Genomic DNA, 13,434 nt, shown 5'->3' on the forward strand with positions numbered 1-13,434 from the left:
CGAGCCTGAAGGGTTCGTTTGTCCAGCCAAGCTTTATTGTATGCAGACAAGGAACCACAATGAGGACCATAATAGGTATAGTACCTATCGTAGCTCAAAGGGGATATGGCCCTACATAACTTATATATAGTGTGATAGCGTCGGTAGTGTTAGGAGGCTTCCTGAGCACTGGCAGAGCACATGTTGTCTTCTGTGCGGTGTGCCGGTGTGTAGTTGTCTGCAGAGGTTTCGGTTCTCTGGTACAGGAGAGAAATCTTTCTCTAATCCGAGAAATTAGTTTGTGTCGCTGGTGAGGGGAACACATTCGGTTCTACCGTGAACATCGTTTGCGGGCGTGTGGGGATCTTAAATCGCAGCGCTGATTGGCGTCAGGTGTGGAAGCTACACATTCCCACGCGCCGCTGAGTGGGAATCTTTGATGTACCTCCAGGAAATAGAAACCTTCCTTTCTCATCAGGAGTTAAGTGTAAACATTCACCGTTTGGGTAAACATTCACCATTTGAGGGTAAGTACGGTGGGGGGAAGCATCTGTGATCAAGCAAGCGTGATGGTCACACTTCAGCATGTAATAGCTGTTAGCAGGCTCCATCAATCCCCCATTGGAAAATAGAAACATACATCTTCCATTTTCTACACAAATGCGGAGTCTGCTGTCTTTACTTCATACTTATGTACTATCCTAACATTACTATTGGACTGTTAGGACTGTGAGGCTGAACCTGGACATGGGGAACTACATATCCTAAATAACATGATCTGCCCCAATTAGTCGGTAACCATGGGTATGCATGTTTCCCACAAATAAAATACATTCCATAAGGCACTCCTAATCCAGCAGAAAACAAAAAAGCTGCACTAAACTTAGGACTGCTCTTATCCCACCCTGGGATCTGAAGAGTAGAATTTGAGAGACCAATATAAAAGGTGAGATTGCATTTACTCCAAACCATTATACGGTGACCTTTATGGTTCTCAAAACAACCCCCCCCCCCCCCCCCCCACCCTTTGCTTATCGTTTAGGGTGATATATGGGGGATTCTGGCTTAGGTTGTATTGTGGGCCATAAGACGCAGCAAAACTGGTGCTAGGTTCTAGTCCCCGTTCCCTAAAATACTGCAGCGTGGTGCAGTTTACAGTAGTATCATTACAGCAGCCATACTTGGTGATGTTCAAATCCCCTATATGATCTCTCTATATGATCATGCCTATAAAGTCTTCAGGCACCACGGGACGGCCCCCATGGCTCCATACCTTGGTAGTGTAGTGCATACCCAACAGGCGCTCTTGTTTGTCTTTTCAGCCATCAGATAAGACAGGGCCAAAAAGGTGTTAACCCCATGTTCACTTTACGGGGCTGGTGTTCGTGTACATTCTGGATACAGATACACAACGTGATAACAGAAAACAAAATTAGAACAGTCTTCATGTTTCGGACTTGTCACAGACGTCCAAAGGGACAAACCGTGGGGAGCAGGAGAGCAGAAAAAGACCCATATGCGTAGCGACGAGACGGGAAAAAGGCCCGGGCTCATTAGTGCAAAGAGTTCAGGAATGCCATATAGAAACCTATGCCCTCAGGGAGCGGACGTGGGGCACCCTGGTGCTAGGCAGGTCTCAGGACATCCGAACATCAATGCTGAGCGAGGACAGAGTGCAAGACCCGGAAATATATAGCCCAAGGGAAAGAGAGGGACAGGAAGGACAGCAGACCGGAAACTAGGGACAGGACAGAGAAGGAGCGCCCTCTGGCTGCAGAGGGCATGACAGGACTCTTCCTTTTCCACCGGAGGTTGGGCACGTCGACAGAAGGAGGCATACAAGGGTTTTGCGGAGGGGGTCGTGCCACCTGCGTGAAAAAAACAGTAAAATGTTTGAGTGCCTATAGAGTTTCTATTTTTATTTTCTTGAGAAAAGTTGATACCATTTCCTGGACACCCCGTCCCCCATCAGTGTGCGGTGCCCAGGGAACAATCTGTAGGGGGGTGTCTGAAATTCTGGGGGGGGGTGATATTTCGGTTGAAACGGAGCTGTACGGTGCAGCTACCCAAATGAAATCTCGCAGCTATGCCATTGATTAGTGCTTCATGATAAAAGATAACGACTAGCAATCTGGTATTTGCGATGAAGTTCAGTTTCACATTTTTCGTCACCCTCGTGGTTTATATTGCCTGGAGCGAAAAGTACCATAAGCGTTCATTTTTGCAGCTACATCGATGGAGGTTCTGAATCGTTAGGAAAAAATTGTTGTAAAACCAACAGAAAGCAAAGACTGCTATAACTAGTCCTAGTTATATAACGGTTTTAAGTATAATGATAACTGCAAGGTTTTAGTCCACCTGAGCAAACATGATCGTAATGTTGACACTCACTAACGACACTGATATGTGCAGTTCCTGGACAGATAGCCCTCCTGCACATCAAACAGTCCGAGTGACTGTTAGTGTCATTTAGTGTTGTCTGACCATTGACAAAGTACAACTATTTTTTTAGGACGCAAATTAAGTTAGGTAAATCTTTTTGCCCAAAATTGAAGGGGCGACACTCCTCCCTCCCCCGTGATGCCAGGCCTGTCCCCATCCTATTCCATAATGTTATTATATATAATACCATACTGTACAACAGTGACCGATCCTTACTAACTGCATGCGTTAAAATTGCACATCAGCACATAGCAGGGGGCACATAGCCGCGATGTATTATCACCATTTTGGACACATTTTTCAAATGTAGAAGATTGAAGTATTCGCAAATATCTCAGCAATCCTCTTTTGACGAGTAAGTATGAATGATAATAATACTATCTGAATACATACAGATCTTTCTTAATATTATTTTGATTAAAATAGTACGTGAATAAGCAAAAACTGGCACATAAAAATAGTGTGAATGGGGAAGATGACACAAAATCGTTTTGCCGTTTCTCTAATTATTCTTATTCTATGTTGTACTTTCAAACTTTGGGTACTCTTTAATTAGGACAGACTTTATTGCTCAACTGCTATGATGCAAGCAAAATTTTACACATTTATTACAGCTTTGAGCTAAGTAAACTGTTCATTTTTTAGATTATACTAAAGAAGATATTAATCATCATTTATTTGGGAAGTAATATTATATAATTTGCTCCTAGCTGCGGTGCTGAAGTCCCACCCTACATCAACAGAAAAAGAAATAAAGGAGCACGCAATGTGTTACTTGAAGAATGCATATGCAAGGCAGGGGGCCAGGAGATCTGGACACTGAAAATAATAGGTTTCTGGTTCTAAATGTTAGGACAATTAGACAGGGTTTGCAAATAGTGGACAAAAATCGTCTTAACTTCCATTGTAATATTTTTTTCTTGGAAATATAGAAGTTGTACATTTTAAAATTTATATTTGAATCAAAATGTGGTTTTGAGTTAGGGTGTTAATGTAATTAGTTTGTGTTTGTCATTACTATACTGTATATTGCCATGTTACCAGAATTTGTAGCTGAAGTTTAAGACTAGTTGTGTTTTTTATGATTATTGCCCATATGTTGATTGTTGATTGATTGTATACAATGTATAATTTGAAATGTGTATTTTCAGAATAAATTTCTAAACCAAATCATTGGCTTGATTTACTAGTGTCTACACCTGTAAAACCAATCTTTGATGTATAATAGACCTCTACCCATATACGTATAATAGTCCTCTAAAGTTATCCGTATAATAGACCTCTAACCATATACGTATAATAGACCTCTAAAGTTATCTGTATAATAGACCTCTAACCATATACGTATAATAGACCTCTAAAGTTATCCGTATAATAGTCCTCTAAAGTTATCTGTATAATAGACCTCTAACCATATACGTATAATAGTCCTCTAAAGTTATCCGTATAATAGACCTCTAACCATATACGTATAATAGTCCTCTAAAGTTATCCGTATAATAGACCTCTAACCATATACGTATAATAGTCCTCTAAAGTTATCCGTATAATAGACCTCTAACCATATACGTATAATAGACCTCTAAAGTTATCCGTATAATAGACCTCTAACTATATACGTATAATAGACCTCTAAAGTTATCCATATAATAGTCCTCTAACGTTATCTGTATAATAGACCTCTAACCATATACGTATAATGAACATCTAATCATAGACGTATAATTGACTTATAACAATAGACGTATATTAGAATTTCATTCTAGACAAATTGCGGACCACATTTAGACATCTAAGGTATGAGTTTATTAGACGTATATTATACGTCTTTTGCCCACTTGGAATCTACCAGCACACTTAATATTATGTTTTGTCACTACGGACCATCCTGCTCTCTTCACTCCATCTTGATCTATGAATGAGGTACCATCTGTAAATAATATTAAATCCTCATTCCCCAAGGGGTGTTCAAAAATGTCCATGCTCTGATTTTCCTGATCTGCCCAAACTTCACAATCGTGTTCTAACAAATATTCCTCAGGTGGTTCAGGCAGCAGGGAAGCTGGATTCAGAGCTCCTTCTCGTTCTATTGTCAGATTAGGGGCCTCCAGTATGAGCTGATACTTACTCCATCTGGCAGCAGTAACTTGACTTACACGGTTGAGAGATAATATACTGTACTGTATGTACAGCATGAGGATATCTCACTATTAATTGTTGATCTAGTACTATACTATTTACAGCTTGCACTGTGAAACAGACAGCCTGAACTGCTCACAAGCAAGGTCCCCATCCCTTAGCTACATCATCAAGGGGGCCTGAGTAATAACCTACCGGTCTGTATCTGCCCCCATGTTTCTGAGTTAGCATAGCAGTCCAATACCCATGTTTCTCATTTACATACAGGTAAAAAGCCTGATCCGTCTGAGGGAACCCCAGTGCAGGAGCCTGCAAGAGAGCTTTCTTTAAATCCCTATAAGCCTCTTCAGCCTCGCTAGGCCATGGAATAGGGTCATTAGGTTTCCCTGCCCCCTTCAATAAATCAGTTAATGGTTCAGCTCTTTCAGCAAAAGCATCCACCCAATTCCGATTGAAATTGCACAGCCCCAAGAAGGAGCGCAGCTCCCTGACAGTCTCTGGGGGGGGGCTGAGTTTTAATTGCTTTTGCCATGTCTTCTGTTAGCTCAAGAGATCCCTGACTTATATTTTCCCCCAGATAGATTATGGTATCTAGGCATATTTGGGCCTTGTCATAACTGGCTTTATGCCCTTTCTTAGTCAGGTGGTCTAGGACTACCTTCAGGTCCTCCTTGTGGGTTCTCTTGTCGGGAGAGGCGATCAATATGTCATCAACATACTGAATAACAACAGAGGCGAGGGGAGGCAGGTCTCTGAGGAGTGTTCTCAGTGCCATATGATACACCGTGGGACTGTTATGAAATCCCTGTGGTAGCCTAGTCCAGGTGTACTGTTCGCCATCCACTACAAATGCGAACCAGTCCTGCACCTCTGGGTGCAGGGGCACTGATCAGAACCCGTTAGCCATGTCAATTATTGAAAATTTCTTATGATCAGGGTTTAAGAGCTGAAATATTGTGGATGGGTCCGCTACCAGGGCTGCCAGTCTGGTAATACATTTGTTAGCTTCAGAATAGTCCACAGTAAAGCGCCAGGCCCCGCTGGCTTTCTTTACTGGCAAATAGGACTGTTGCTGGAGCTATGAGTGCGCCTAATGATTCCCCGTTTTAACAGTTTTTGCACAATGGGCCGAATTCCATCCTCAGCTCCCTTCCTGTAAAAATTTTACGGGTGGTTTCCCGTAAAATTAGCTAGTTCCATATCCAAAAGGCCACACTCATCCTTATCTTTAGTCCAAATTGCATGATTTTTTACTTCGTCTTTCTGAAGAGACCAGATGTTAATATTGACCTGCCCTTCTTGCACCGTCAGAGAGATGCCCTGTAAATGTTTGAGGTGCTCCCATCCCAAAATATCCGGTGTTGGACCAACCCACATTGCCGAAATAGAGACCTGTCCTCCTTCCTCATCATTCATTTCTGCTCTAAGTAGTTTAGTTTCTTTGAGAGTAACTTTCCCCCCTACACTAGTAGCCTCCAGCCGCCTCCCTGTATATTGAACTTCACATCGTGAGCATTTTTTTCAGACAAGCATGAAATTTGAGCTCCGGTATCCATAACAGAGAAACATCCTCACTATTTATTTTACATTTCAGTTTCAATTCTTTTTCCCCTAATATTTGAGTGAGGTGTAGGGAGGCTACTAGGGGGTCTTCTGGTTTAAAAGATCCCAGAGCTGTTGCTTTTGCTCCTCAGTTAAATCTTTTAATTGTGAGAGAAGTCTTTTCTGCCCTTCCTTATCCATTGGATTATAGGGACGATTTTGGTCTCTCATGTTTTGATACCTTTTATGACATTTTCCCTGAACATGCCCATACTTTAGACAATAATTACATTGCTTATATTGTGTACGACTATTGTCCCCTGTGGACTTAGGCGATTTGTAATCCTTCCCCTTTGGGGGAGCACTTGGTTTGGGAGTAAAGCACACTCCCATTTGAACCGTGCGTACTTTTGCATACATAGTTCTCTCAACTTTCCTTGCCTCATCAGCGATCTCTTCAAACAGTTTACTGTTATCGGTAGAGAGATCAGGGTACCGAAGCTGCAATACTTAAGCTATATCAAGTTTTAAACCATTCAAGAACTGCTGTTTAATTACTGACGCTCTTTTTCCATAAAATTGTGCTCCTCATCTTCTTCTCCCGAAAATTCTGCCCATGAATTGGCCAATATTTCAATATAGTCTGACACATCATCAGATTCTTTTTGTTGATTTTGTTTTCCAATCAGTTTCGGGCAGATATTGACCGCACAGCCAATTTTTCAAATATTCCCAATCTCCCCTTCCTCTGTTTTTGAATAAATCTCTAATAGTTCCAGCCTTCTTTTCCCCAGCTCTCCTTAAAATCATTGTCACAGTAAGAGGGATAATACCTTAAGTATCTTTGAGCTCCATCAAAGCTCTCCAAGTTTGTTGCATACCGTTTTTAGGGTGTGGGACCTCTTTCGCCCACCTATCTATATCTTCAAGTTTTGGGGAAGTAGTCTGTTTTCTATTCCCACCACCCCGGAGTCGCCGCATTCTAATAGTGAAGGTTAGAGGATCATCTTCGTCAGAACCCTGGTCCCCACTTGGTGTTACAGTTATACCAGATTGCTCTCCACAGGTATAAGAGCTGTCTCCTATTGGATAAAGCTGTGCTTCCCCCTTTTTGTATTTTACCCGAAGATCCTCCTGGGGATCTCGAAGGTCAGAGCTATCATCAGTCCATCGAGGAAACTGTTCCCACCAATCCCCGCTATTGTCTTCGGTATGGTAGGATATAATTTAGCTACAGCTGAAGTCGAGGGGGTGGCCAGCTCCTCTCTCTCTGTCTGTGCATAAACCCTAACCATTTCAACTTTTTCAGCTAATCTCTTCTTCTAACTGATCTCTCTGTCCTAACAACACATCTTTCCTTTTGTTTAGTGCTGCTAATTTTTCTTGCAAGTCTCTTTTTCTAACCTCCCAGTCTGATCGTTCTTTAGTTCCTGTATAGTATCTCAGATGCCTTCTGGGTGTGAAAGTCTCGTGCCATTGGAGTACCTTGCTCACAGTACCAATTTGTGGAAACCAAATAATTCGAGCCTTTGTTCGTCCAGCCAAGCTTTAATGTATGCATACAAGGAACCACAATTTGGACTATAATAGTTATGGTACCTATCATAGCTCAAAAGGGGATATGGCCCTGCATAACTTATATATATATGTTTCCCCCCTCCTGTCTTTGATGTAACTCCAGGAAATAGAAACCTTCCTTTCTCATCAGGAGTTTAGTGTGAACATTCACCATTTGGGTAAACGTTCATTTGGGGGTAAGTACGGGGGGGCATCTGTGATCAAGCAAGCGTGATGGTCACAGTTAAGCATGTAAAAGCTGTTAGCAAGCTCCAACAGTTTATTATGCATGTTTTGGTGTTGTTTCAATAAGTTGTATACCATGTATGTTACGCTGCAGCCGCTATTCAGCCCTGCAGTGAAATGACAGGTTGAGCCCCAAACGCAGGACTGCAGGGATCTTTGGGAGATCAGAGAGATGAGGGAGGTGAGGCAGCGAGCAGGAAGCAGAGAGCGAGAGATGTGTGGGCTGACTGGGCAGGGAGTGAGTGAAGGCTGCAGTCTGGTGGAAGGTGGAGAAGGTGGAGAGACCAGCACGAGAGGAGCTGTGTGGAAAGTCAACAGCAGGGTCACTGGGGAGAGTTTGACGGGAATAAACAAACAGAGGAATAGCAGGTTCTGTAGCAAGCCCAGCAAAGGACTGGGATCCCCAAGTGCTGGCAAGAGGACCTTCAGGGGAAGGCAAGTCTCCGCTGGATCAGTGCTTTCAGAATGTTTATAGAAAAAGCTGTTGTTTTTAAGAGACGTATATGCACAGCCTAAATGTGGTAGAGATCTAACGTTGGAGTACGTTAACTACATATTATATACACATAACAACAGACCTAACCCTTGCAGATTACATCTGTTCTCCCAGCTCAGGCCTTTTCTAACTGTCTGTGACAGGAAGGAGCTTTGCATACCTGTGCCGCCTCACTGCTCCAAACACTTTAAGACTCACAGTGTGGATCAGTCACTGTTCAGCCCTTTCAGAGTCACTGACACACACAGGACAATGATGACACTGATTCTTTTGCTGGGGACACTGGGGCTCTTTGCTCAAGGTGAGGATTAAAGAAAATACTTCTCTGTTTTTATTTTATTAACATTAATTTCACAATATTAACCAATGTGAGAAATAACTTTTATATAAATAAATTTAGAGTAAACCTACAATTTAAAGTACTTCAATAGAAATGTAACAAATGTGTACATATTTATAAAAAGTATGTATTAATAATTCTTGTTTCTATTTTACCTCCAGAGTCCAGTGGGCAGATTGTTCTGACTCAGTCTCCAGCTCAGTCTGTTCTCCCAGGAAGCTCTGTCTCTATCAGCTGTAAAACCAGCAGCTCTGTTACCAGTAGTAGTACCAGCTACCTGCACTGGTACCTGCAGAAACGTGGTCAGGCTCCACAGCTCCTGGTTTAATATGCAGCAAACCGTCAGTCTGGGATTGGTTCACTGGCAGCCTTTACACTGACAATCACTGGAGTCCAGGCTGAAGATGCAGGGGATTATTACTGTGGGCAGAGTGGTTATACAGTAGATTTCCATTCACACTGTGATACACATCTGTACAAAAACCTCCCTCAGCTCTACAGGAGCTGCTCTGGCTTATTAACAGGAACCACAGAGGGCTGAGGCTGAGAACAGCTGCAGAGCTGCTACAATTGAAATGAACAGAGCTGAGTTTTTATATCATTTATAAACATTGTGTAATAAACACACAAAAAGGATTTCAGATGTATTTAGGTATTAAGCTTAATATGCTATGATTTCGTCAGTGAAACAGGGTTCATTTCCCACAATGTTGAACTCAGGTCTCCCATTGCAGACATTTGTCTCCTCCTAGCTAGTGATTTAAAAACTGTTTAGTGCATAGTTTGCTTTCTCAGCACCTGAAAGGTTATAGTCTGAAATATCCTAATATTTCAATCATTTAAATATGTTACAAATAAAATCTCATGAAGGAATCATTATAATCATTAATGGTTTTCTCTTTATAAAATCGGACATGCTTGTAAGAGGCAATTACTCTTTAAAAAAAGAAAGCTCAAAAGCTTGCTGTCAGTTCACGTCTTGACCACCAGTCCACACTAAGTGAAAGGACATTATGCACATGACGTCTTTGGGTTATTCACATTGAAGTGAGGTCTGTTCTCCACAAAACCTCTTCTGATCTGCACATTTCTAATCTTCACTAATCTTCACTATTCTCACACACAGCCCGAAGAACAAAAATCATTTTTCTACATTAAACCATCCCTGATTTACACCAGGAGAGGCAGAGTGAAGAGGAATGACCAGCCTCTAAACAATAAGTTGGGTATACACGTATACAGAACTTTGATGAACGTCAATGCTGAACTTGTTTAGTTCCTGTTTAGATTTCAATCAAAGTAGAGGAATGCAGAATATCCATCTCTCTCATAAATATTGTATATTTCATTTTTACTGCATGAGACAGACCGAAGCAATTACCTTCAATGTAAAAATCATTGGGACATTAATCATTTAATGCCACCAGAGAACAGCAATATTGATTTATAGTTTGCACAGCAAGCTAACTGATAGACAGAGGAATCAGGGCTAGAAGCTGTAGTCTCAGTCAGAAGGCAGATGGCTCATATGTAGTATTTTACAAACAGAATTAGTTTAGCAGGTATATAGTGATCACCTTGTGCTCCTTTGTAAATATTCCTAAAGTAAAGAGCTCCAATTAACACGCCCCATTTCAGTTCAGTGGTAACTCATTCCTTCCTCAGAGCCAGAGCCAGGCCACACTGACGCAGATTAAAATACTCTGACAGGTGATTGCATGTAATATTGCGCAAAACACATAGCATGTACATATCAAAAACCCATACCAGATGAATATATAATCTTAAATTTCAAATGAGTATAAGACGTAAGTGAGTTTAGGAACATGATTATCTACCTGTCCAAAGATTAATTGGATCAACACCAGAGACGATTTTACTGTCAGATTTGAGTATCCCCTCTAGATGTCATAACAGGATTTTTAAAAAGAATAAAAAGGTTACACATCAACCAAACATTCACCTCAACATACCAATGGCCAATTAATGAAGTGTCTATTTCAAAGCTACACCCAATGTCAGTCTTACTACTTTCAACTGGCCAGTGAAATTCTTTTTGATATAAAAAACAATTAAAACAAAAGGCATACTTCTTACTGGAGTGCTAAAGCAACTACATTTTAAACAAGAATTTTCCTAAAGAGAATTGAGGCAGGACTGGTTACAAACCTCAAAACATCCAAAGAATAACTACTGTTAAAATATAGCTGTTTAAATATAACTTCCACTGGTCTTTTTCCCAAAGAGACAATCCTCTTCTCTTCCACCTGCTCTAATTATCAGTTAATTATCCCTGCCTACACCTCTAGTTAATTATAAGCCTCTCAGGTACACCCCAGCTGTGCGATCCAGTCAAGAATGTACATTCCCTCACAACAAATATATATATATATTAAAAATTACCCAAACCTATAATTCATATCGCTAGCTGCACCCAGAAATTTGGATTGTGGAAATTGAAAAAAGAACTTTACAAAGCACAGGTTACAGTACCTTTCTGAACAGTAGGGAGCACTCACCCTGCAATCTGTGCAGCTCCTAATGCCACAGTATACCTAAGGGAACAATATTCTGTAAAAAAGGCACCATCTTTCAGATGAGACATGTTCCTGAGTCTCTGTGGTTTTTAAAAATCCCAGGGTGTTTCTTGGAAAAAGCAGGGGTGTTACAACTGTGTCCTGACCAAATTTCCCCCAGACTTTCACAAATCATGTCCTCCTCATAATCCCCATCTACAGTATGAACTGGCTTCATCAGTCTGCTCTCCTCCCCACTGAGAGCTGCTGTGTGGGGAGCGAACTGGCGCAGTCTGGTAACCGTAACATCATGGTATTGACTACTGGAGGGGAGTCCTCATGGCCAGAAAGCTTGTTCCATTTTCCCACAATCTTTTGTACAAAGACATGCCTTCTGTTCCTGGATTGAAATGCACTTCCACATATTCCCCCTTGTGTCCTCTGGTTTGTCTGCTGTGTTGACCTTCTCAATGTCTTTGAAGGTTTTGAGAACTTGGTTAAAGTTCCCTCATAGTCCTGCATCTGGCTTCTCTTCTCTGTACTGATTCAAGAGTAGCAATATCTTTATTGGTACATGATGACCTGAACTGTATGCAATATTCTAAATAAGGCCTAACTAGTGCTTCATACAATTTTAACAGAACATCCCTTGATTAGAATAATACACTGTGAGTATACTGTATAGCCTAAAGTTGTGTTTGCCTTATTTATTGCTTCCTCACAACACCTGAATCTTTTTCATTTAATAAGTAGTCCCTTCCAGCTCAGTGTTTCCTATTTTATGTTTAGACTTAATTTTTTATGACTGAAGGAAAGGGTTAAGAGCTTCTTCGGGCCCTTAACTGTTGCCTGGGCTGCTTGAGAAATAGCAGGTGTTGTAATACACCATTTGGCAGTGATCCAGCAGATGCCATTCATAAACAATAACAAGATGCTCCATGGCTGGTAGAGGATGAATATCCGGGGTCATAAACAAGCTGCCGGTGTTCTTGTTTGATGTACGAATATGTCAATCATGGGTGATGTCAATCACCCCCTTAGGGGAAGGGTGATGGTGCTATTTATCGGGAATCTCTTTCATCTTCTGTGCTTACTCTTCTATTTAAACAGGGATACCTCAATTCATGTTTTGAATTTCACCGCTACTCTGTGGCTGTGGATACTCTATGGCTGTGTCATTCCTGTATGCATACAGTACATAATAAACTCACTGTGTCTTTCTCACAACTAACCTAAGACTAAATTCCTTTTATACACTACTATACTTGCATAAAAACACCTAATCTTGAGGTTTATCTAAATCTTTTTAAATGAAAATTTCTGCTTCAAAAATATTCACAAAGCTTTCTAATCTTTTTGTAAAATTGACTAATTTACTTTATATACAAGAATCCAAATTCTTCATATAAATTAGGGAGCAGGTCCTAATATACAGTAGTTCCCCTTGACTCATTTAATTACTGTGTATCACCCCAATTTCAATATTCCCTTACTGTCTGCACCCTGTGTTTCATGTTGTTTAAACCAGTTCAATCCATAACCACACATTTAACTGAGTGCCTTCTGTCTGTAAATTGAGAATTCATCTTTTATGAGGAACTTCAAAAATGTTAATACATCATATCATACGCTCAGTGTATGTCACATGTAAGCTTGATCTATTAGGTAGCTAAGAAAAACCTATCTTTTCTAGATCCATTGTGACTAGAATATTATTTCCATATAGTGATTAGTTCTATGAATCGTTTCTATAAGCTCACATGTTATAGAAGTGATGTGATCTGGTCTGTAATTGGGTCAGTATTGTCACCCTTGTGGATGGGCGCTGCATTAGCAATCCTGGGTACAGCCCCAGTGTTGAGCTGCTGCTGGAAGAGCTCTGTCAGTGTCTTCTGAAGAACACCTTATTTCTCTGGGTAATGTTGGTGAGATGCCATCAAGGCCCGGAGTTTGATTTATTTTTGAGTCTCTCCTGTACCTGAAGAGCAGTTGAAATGTTTTGAGGCAGGTTGTCTGCTTCTTCTTTAGTGAAAACACAAGTGAAGATGCCATGGCTTTTTCATGGTTTGGCCACCAGAGAGCAGTGTGGAGACACTCCAGATGTTCCCAGATTCACAGAGAAGAGCATTAATTGACACACAGGATTATGGAGGAAGCAGGGATACCCATGGGCAGCC

At 41.1% G+C, this 13,434-nt stretch overlaps 1 protein-coding gene across 1 annotated transcript in view; it reads right to left on the reverse strand.

Annotated features, from left to right (window-relative positions):
* The window catches only part of LOC148646745 (NACHT, LRR and PYD domains-containing protein 3-like), a 2,700,574-nt gene that overhangs the window by 937,885 nt on the left and 1,749,255 nt on the right, over nucleotides 1-13,434 (reverse strand). The window lies entirely within an intron of this gene.

The sequence above is a fragment of the Lepisosteus platostomus genome, chromosome 16, assembly GCF_059453375.1.
Source record: "Lepisosteus platostomus isolate fLepPlt1 chromosome 16, fLepPlt1.hap1, whole genome shotgun sequence".
In the NCBI taxonomy this organism is placed as follows: domain Eukaryota; kingdom Metazoa; phylum Chordata; class Actinopteri; order Semionotiformes; family Lepisosteidae; genus Lepisosteus; species Lepisosteus platostomus.